This window comes from Phascolarctos cinereus, unplaced genomic scaffold (assembly GCF_003287225.1).
Source record: "Phascolarctos cinereus isolate Bilbo 61053 unplaced genomic scaffold, phaCin_HiC Scaffold_2;HRSCAF=192, whole genome shotgun sequence".
Classification (NCBI taxonomy): domain Eukaryota; kingdom Metazoa; phylum Chordata; class Mammalia; order Diprotodontia; family Phascolarctidae; genus Phascolarctos; species Phascolarctos cinereus.
Genome location: NW_027555625.1, coordinates 9,133,045 through 9,142,146, shown reverse-complemented (window position 1 = coordinate 9,142,146; position 9,102 = coordinate 9,133,045). Strand labels below are relative to the sequence as shown.

The 9,102-nt window shown below is 37.7% G+C and overlaps 1 pseudogene; it reads left to right on the top strand.

Moving 5' to 3' along the window:
* Positions 1 to 3,292: 3,292 nt before the first annotated feature.
* LOC110222664 (snurportin-1 pseudogene) lies at positions 3,293 to 5,087 on the top strand (annotated as a pseudogene).
* Positions 5,088 to 9,102: the final 4,015 nt, after the last annotated feature.

Here is a 9,102-nt window from a genome sequence, read left to right as displayed (position 1 = left end):
GAAAGGCAAAATAAACTCCCTGCCTTCAGGAGTTCACAACCTAATGGGAGAGTTAACATAGCAAATGAATATATACAAATAAATTATGTACAGGATGAAAAGGAATCAAAAGAGGAAAAGAATTAACATTAAGAGGGATCAAGAAAGGCTTTCTGTAAAATAAATTTAAAAAAAAAGGTGGAATTTCCAGTGATATTTGAAAGAAGCCTGGGAAGCCAGGAGACAAAGACAAAGAGAGAGGACATTTTGGTCATGGAGAACATCTGAAGAAAATTTGGGGATTCAAGAGGTGGAGTGCCTTGTTTGTAAAACAGAAGGAAGATCAGTGTTACTGGAAGAAGTATATGGGATAATAAGGAAGTAAGATTTAAGAATACTGGAAAAATACAGGGGTGGGAATACTCATTATGAAAAGCCTTAACTTCCAAAAAAGGATATGTCTTGTGATCATGAAGGTGGTCAGATAGATATAAAGACAACCAGGAAATGATACTGTAATGAAAACTGAGAGAAGAGACCATATCCAATAGTCAAATATGTCTAATATTGTCAAATGCTATAGAGAGGTAAAGAAGGATGGAGGCTAAAAAAGAACATCAAATGTGACAATTAAGAGATAATCTGAAACTAGAATACAGTTCCTTAAATGTCAAATCATTAAAGGTTAACTAGCTGTAGTCTCACATCCATTCTAATTCTAAATCTGTGATTCTAAGAGAAAAAATAAATTGGTATGACCTAATCATAATGAAACATCAGAACTACAGGGAACGGATTTCAGCAAAATCTCTCATCTTTTGTCTCTGTGTTGAATCTTTTTTTTCCCTGTCCCATTATATCTTGTATTATATTTATGTGGGAAAATGACTCACCCAACCCCTTTTGAATTTGTTTGACATTCACTGTGATGGTTTTCATGATTACTTTCATCACAATATTCACATTTACTATTTTTGTCAGTGTCATTGTTGTAATCATTTTCTTCAGCACAATCATTATAATCATTCTCATCAGCACCTTCAAAACTATCTTGAAGGTCTTCAACACCTTCATCATTGTTCTCTTGTCATCATGATCATGACAGAATCCTAGAATCTCAGAATTGGAAAGGCTCACAAAGGGTATTGCACCCAACTGCCATCTGAACAGAAAAATAGTCTCTACTAGAAAATACCTATCAAATGGTCAGCCAGATCTACTTGGAAATCTGCCTTAATGACAACACTCTACTTTCTAACAAATCCCATTCCACTTAGGAAAAATTCTAATTTATACTAAGTTATTTTCCCCCAACATTAATCTTAAGTTTTTTTTTTCAATTCCTGCTAATTCATATTAATTCTTTTCATGAGGGAAAAAAAAAACACGTAAACACAAAATAACCACAACAAAACAACCACCATCTGGACTGTGAACTGTTCCAACCATTTTGGAGAGCAATCTAGAATTATACCCAAAGAGTTATTAAACTACCTATACCCTGTGACCCAGTAAACCACTACTAGATCTGCTCCCAAAGATGATTAGGGGGAAAAAGATGGGGGAGAACTTGTATGTTCTAAAATATTTAAAGCAGTTCTCTTTGTTGTGGCAAAGAAATGGAAATTGCAAAGATGCCCATAAACCAGGGAATGGTTGAAGAAGTTGTGGTATACGATTGTAAGGGAATACCACCACTATGCTATAAGAAATGCTCAACTCAATGATTTTATATGTATATGTATATGTATGTGTATGTGTATGTGTATGTGTATGTGTATGTGTATGTGTATGTGTATGTGTATGTGTATATGTATATGTATATGTATATGTATATGTATATGTATATGTATATGTATATGTATATGTATATGTATATGTATATGTATATGTATATGTAATGTATATGTATATGTATATGTATATGTTTGGTCTGAGGCTGGATTTGAACTCAGATACTCCTGACATCAGGGCCGGTGCTCTATCCACTGCGCCACCTAGCTGCCCAAACTCAATGATTTTACAAATAACATGGATAGACTTGCCTGAAATAAAGAAGAGTGAAATGAACAGAAGGAGTAGAATATTTTATGTAGTAACAACAATATTATATCACAATAAATAAATAAGTAAATGAATAAATGAATGAATGCATGAATAACAACACAACTTTGAGTGAATAAGTCATTTTGACTATTATAAATTCCCAAATAAACTACAGGGGACATATGAAGGAAGATTCTATCTGCATCCAGAGAAAGAACTGGTAAACATAAATATGTATAGAATGTAAAAATTATACTTGATAGATTTGCATTTCATGTACAATCATTTTTTCCTATTCTATTATGTTATAGATATGCTTGTTTTATTTCTTAAGTTCAAAATAAAAATAATAAATTTTTTAAAAAACTAAACAAAATATATTCATCTTCTTCAAATACTTGAAATCATAGGTTCAAGTAAGGAGAGGAGGTTAGACCTATATTCTAAGACCTTTAAAGATGAGGATGGAAAGGTTGCCTTCCTTACACACACTTGGAACTGCTCATTACCTGTTGTCTCTTTCCTAAATTAAATGCCACAATTCCTTTTTTTAAATCTTATATAACTTTATATGTATGTATGTATGTATGTATGTATGTATATATATACATACACACACACACACACACATATATATATATATATATATATATATATATATATATATATATATATATATATATAAATCTCATATAACTTCTTTTATCCAGACCTTCTATAGCATTACTTTGTAGTCTTTTATCTAACCCCATTGTTTCCTATGTGGGCAGCTAGGTGGGATAGACTGCAAGGCATACAATCAGGTAGATTTATCATCCTGAATTCAAACATGGTCTCAGATGCTTACCAGCTTTATGACCCTGGATTAAGCTACTTAATCCTTTTTGCCTCAGTTTCTTCATGTGTAAAATAAGTTGGAGTAGGAAATGGCAAACTACTCCTGTGTCTTGCCAAGAAAACCACAAATAGGGTCACAAAGAGTCAGACACTACTAAAATAACTGAGCAAAATTGTTTTCTTCAGATAAAGACATCTGGCAGCATAACCTATAGGGGTAGTGCTGGGCAAGCACAGGGGACAGTGCCACACATCAAGCCCTGGCCCTCTGCTGTTAAGCTGCCTTCTCTGGCTCCAGCTACAAATACATTTATGGCCCTCAGCCTAGGGCCCAGAGACTGGGGCCTAGGCCTGTAACTTCTGAGTGAACCCCAGCTTTGGTATGGCCAGAAGATGTTTGGGGAGCCATGCCTGGAGACATATGTGGAGAATGGAGGCAATTAGTCAAGTTCTAGGTATATATTTTTTTTCAGTCTTCCAAAACATGAACAGTCTGACACCTCAGCCTTGACTGTTGCAGTGCAAGTCTAAATATAGTTACTTGAAACAGGGTGAAAAGTGATATAAACTCCTGGCATTTCAGAAGTCCAAGCCTGTAACTTACAGGAATCATGCCAGCAGACTGACTGAGGATGACTGGCTGGGGATGGATAAGGAGGAAAAGGAGGAAGAGAAAGGGATGTTCTTTCACACTGGAAAGAAGCTATGAAGTTTTATGCTAACCACTTGATGCTGAGTGGCTGATTGATGTCCTTTCAGATTTGAAGTGGGAGTGGGACTGTGGCAGTACGTCCCAAGGGGAAAAGAACCCTTGTCATGGCCTCCAAAGATTCCACAACAGTATACACCAAGAGTGAGTACAATGTCCACAGGTTTCCTTTCCTTCTTCCTGTAGGCAGTAAGTGCAAATCAAACATGGGAAAGATTACACAACCCTGGATTGCATCTATAGAGAATTAACCACATGCACTATTTTCTAGATGTGCTGAAGGGACAGCCTTTCTATGATTGCAAGATAGATTTTACATTCTAGTAGATAAATTCAAAGTTACCGGAAGAGCAGAAAGTTGAAGAGAAAACCAGGCTTAATCCATTTAAATTTCTAGGTATAAAGAATTTCCACTATGCCCAAAGGGCTATAAAACTGTGCATACCCTTTGACCCAGCAATACCACTTCTAGGTCTGTATCCCAAAGAGGTCATAAAAATGGGAAAAGAACCTACATGCACAAAATATTTATAGCTGCTCTTTCTGTGGTGACAAAGAATTGGAAATTGAGGGGATGCCCATCAATTGGGGAATGACTGAACAAATTGTGGTATATGACTGTAATGGAATACCGTTGTGTTATAAGAAAGGATGAGCAGGCAGACTTCAGACTCCTTATGACCCTGGGTGAGCCACTTAATTCTTTTTAGATTAACTCTGGAAAGAGTTATATGAATTGATGCTGAGTGAAATGAGCAGAGCCAGGAGAACACTGTATGCAGTAACAGCCACAAGGATCTAAAAGAAATCCAAAAGACTCAAGATAGAAACTGCTATCCATCTCCAAAGAAACAACTTCAGAGTCTAAATGTAAATGGAAGCATACTATTTGCCCTCCCTTTTCTTTATTGTTTTGTTTTATTTCTTCTTTCTTGTGGTTCCTCCCACTAATTATAGCTCTTTACATCATGACTAATACAAAAATATGTTTAATATGGGTGTATAAGTAGAGCCTATATCAGATTGCATGCTGTCTTGGGGAAGGGGGAAGAGAGAAAGGGGGAGAAAGTTTAAAACTCTAAATCTTATGGGAGGGAATGTTGAAAACTAAAAATAAAGTAATTATAAAGACCAAACATACAAAAAGAACTTCCTATGTACCCCTGAGAGCCTATTCAAGGCCTTACCCACTGACTTGTCTTATGAGGTATATGAGCTTCTTTTCTATCACATCAGAACCTACCATAGCCCAAGCAACACTCTATCAGTCAGCTGGCTGCACCCATACATGGCATCTGATGTCCTTGGCATGGTGGTACTAATTGCCCTCTGACCACCAAGGCAGACAGTATTCCAGCAGATCATTAGATATGAGAAAAGTAAAAAGGAAGCCAATCAAGTGAATCTCAATGAGTCTTCTGAGAGTATATGATGTGAACTGGAGAACATGTCTAATCCTAAGGTGCCTGATGCTCCTAGCAATCAGACTGAAGCCACAAGCCTCATGGAATACTGATGTGTGCCTTTCCCCAGAGACCAAGAAGAGAAGCATGCCCACGGCTGTTTGGGAAGTGACCCCTGCCATTGCGCGTTGCTCATGTGAATGGGTAAGGCTGAGACCTGAAGAGGAGACCCTCTATTAAGTCAGACACACCTGAGCACCAAGACCCCATGTCACAGCAAGGAGATGATCTGTTCCCAGGAGGGAGATTGTTGCCCAATAACACCTCATGATTGCTTCCCCAATGAGATGATGTTCGGGTAGAGTTAAGCAATTCTAACTGCTAAAAGTATAACTTCGATGTGCTATATAAATGTATGCTATTTCTAAGGACTAAGTTGTTTGTGATTTTTATGCCTCTGGATAGCTGTGAATGTTCCCTACCCAATCAAGAGTGCTTGGGTTGGTCATTTACCCTGATGGGCTATACCTTGTTTCATCGTGAATATATTATCACACTAGATCTTAAACATGAACATTTGGTAATTCATGTTTCTGTGATGAGTAGGTATTGAAACATTTGTAAGGCTGGGTTCTAGGTCTCTGTTCCACAGTCTGAGAAAGCAAGAATGGTTTTTATTTCTGTTTGGATATTGCCATAAGATGAATTTTCTTTTCAATTGATGGAAGCTTATGAAACTAACCAAATAGCCATTTATTTGTGTTGGGGAGAATGCATTACACTTCTTGCCCTTTTGTTCCTGTCTTCTAAAGCTTCCTCCAACTCTTCCCCACTGTAGCTCAGTGAACCTCTATTTTATCTTCTATTTCTCATAGTATTGTTGAAGACAGTAGTAGTAATACTTAGAGGGTCACAGGTCAGATCTTGTCTCTTTAAGGACATGGAACTCCTACCAAATGTGTTTAATTCTGGGCATGGTAGTGGGCCAGAAGTGGGAGTTCAGTGGACCCAAACACACTCATTCATCATATCTGCTGACAGTAGCCTCAGTGCTGGGGCTAAGATGGACCCGGGAGCTGATTGTAATACTTGAGAAGCAAACTTGCAATCATGCTGCTGATTACAGATTCAAAAGCTTTACTCTGGTTACCTTTTGAATTCTAAAATAACACTAGGACAATTTTTTAAAACTGCTTTACCTTCCTGCTCCCCACTGTGAACCCATCCTTGCCTCATTTTCCTGTCTCAAAATATTCTTAACTGACTATAGAAAAAGGTTCGGATAAGTTTACAGCACCCATTTGCCTTGCTCTAGACCAGATGAGATGGACAAATTCATGCCTAAGCTCTGAAAAACAGAGTCCCCGGGAATAAAATCAGTATGTTATTCTACCAAATGCCAAACATCTCTGGAGTTAAAAGGGAGTTATTGGCCCTTTTGAGCATAATAACCACTTCAGCTGACATTAATGCTTTTTCTTGGTGTTATTTAATATTTGACCTGGAAAAGCCATATAAATGTAATTTAAAAATAAAAAAAGAATATGAGCCCTGTGGATGAGCAATGCCTATACTAAAATGTTAAAATGCTCTCCTTCCAAAAGACTGAGGCCCAGCCAGCATTTTGAAAGCCACAAAAGAAAAGAGTGCTTATTTTGGGTGTGACTTTAATAACTAATTTCAGTGGGACTTTGGGAGAGTTATTTCTATTTGACCCTCAGTTTCCTCATCTGTAAAATTAAGAGGCTGGACTCATGATTGCTTGGGTGCCTTTCAGCTCTTAAATATATGATCTAATGTGGGGACAGATTATCATCCATTGGACTGAAAATGCTGCTTGTGGGATCCTTCCCTTCCTTTGTGGTCAATGAAGTGGACTTGTCCAAGAAGTCTGAAAGTATGTCTGGTTGTTGATGGCGGCTGGTATTTGATATAGCTGTGTGGCAGCTACTGCAGTTTTAGCATTGTGAAAGCGATGAAGAGCAACAACCTAAAATAATTATCTCTGTATATAATTAACATGAGGGGGAGGGGAAGAAAGGACTTCAGGTGTATAAGAATATGGAGCTACTAAAAAAAAAGAAAATGATTAAAGCCCTATCATTTCTTGCAGAAAAAGATGAGTGTCTGAACCATGAGTCTGTGAACTTTCTCTCTCTCTCTCTCTCTCTCTCTCTCTCTCTCTCTCTCTCTCTCTCTCTCTGTTTCTCTGTCTCTCTCTCTGTCTCTCTCTCTGTCTGTCTGTCTCTGTCTCTGTCTCTCTCTGTGTCTCTCTGTCTCTCTCTCTCTCTCTCTCTCTCTCTCTTTCTCTCTCCAAGATGCCCACTCTTCTATCTATCTATCAATCTATCTATCATCTATCTCTATAATTATACCTATATGTATGCCTATATCTATATCTAAACTTATAACTATATCTATATCTATATATCTATATCAATCTGTTTCTATATCTATGCCTTGTTCTGTATGTGTCACATATCCACACTGTTTACATTTATATCTATCTATATCAATGCTTTTATTGTCATTGATATAAACATTAATGTTATCTATATCTATTTCAACATCTAGTGACAGATAAAGAAGTAAATTACTATTTTTCCAAAAATTTGTTTTCTTTGTATTCCTATGTATTTATTTTACTATATGAATTAAAAAAAAAAACATAATGTTCTGGAAAAAGTGGTCTCTTCACTTCCCAGATTATCAAAGGGATTCATCACATGTGCATACACACGCACGTACGCACGCATGCATGAACACACACACACATGAACACATGCACGCACACACATGCTTTAAGAACCACTGAGCTACAGATGGTGCCTGACTCAAATTTGAAATCAGTACTGAAGAAATTCCTGATGTATAGAGCAAAGCAGGACTATTATGGTATTACAGACTCTCCATGTTGGAAGAGTCCTTAGAAAATTTCCACTCTGACCCATACTACAGCAAGAATGTTCTCTATGACACCCTGACAAGCAATTATCCAATGTCTTCTTGAAGACTTCCAGAAAGGAGGAACCTAATTCCTTCTGAGATAGCCTATTCCTCTTTGCAATAGCTCAACTAATTAGAAAATTGGTTTATTTATTTGATACCAAACATTTAAGTTAAATCATCACCTTCTACCCAATCCTCTTATGTGAAGTTTCCCTCCTTAGTTATAGTTAGTTTAGACCCCTTGTCTGCCACTACCACTAATTCTCAAAATCTGCCTGAGAGTATTCTCCACTGTTATAGCCTGAAGAGTTCTGGGTCCCCTCTGCACAATCATGAAACATTGAGAGAAGAGTAAATGAAAGCAATGGACTGAGTGAAAATGATAAAATGAGGTTTCCCTTTATGCATAGAACATTTCCTTACACTGGACTTTTTTTGCTTCTTACTGTACCACCCACAAACTACCTCTACCTTTCATTTGGTGCAATCCTCGACTAGTGAAAAGGTCTTGCCTCTCTACGGTTGTGCATTGTTCAGATGCTGAGAGATGGGGGGGGGGGGAGATGCAATAGCCACTGTTTGGCTATGACTTTCATGAGTCTTGCTCATTCGCTTTAAGCTCCAGGCAAACCCCTGAGTACTTTCTCTGTTCATTAGCAGTTTGAGAAAGTCACAGTCCCTCCTACACCTCACACAGATGCATGGCATAAAGAACACAGGTGGGAGGCTGTCAGTTGCCTTTGCGAGCTCTCCCCCCACCATCCCCTTCTCCCTTGACTGTCTCTTTACCGTATTATTTATTGCAGATCCCTCTCCCAAACGCAGACATGTTATACAATAACAAAATCATCATGGCAGCTTGAAGGACTTTATGTCTTTCCCTGAGGTTGGAAGCCAAAGCCTACAGGACACCTGAAGGGGTCCTTTGACATAATCTTCCTACCCCCTCTTATTTCTTCATAGATGGACAATGCTGAGGCACGGGAAGCCTGGGGGTTAATAAGAACAAGGTCACAAATGTAGTGAAGAGCCAATAATAAACAGGAGCTCTACTCATTTCCAGTCCAGAGCTGTAAAGGAAAACAACTTATAGTCATAGAATTGTGACATTTAGATCTGAGAGGGGTCCTAGATTCCTTGTCTAGTCCCTTCATTTTTAGATGAGAAAACTGAATTCCA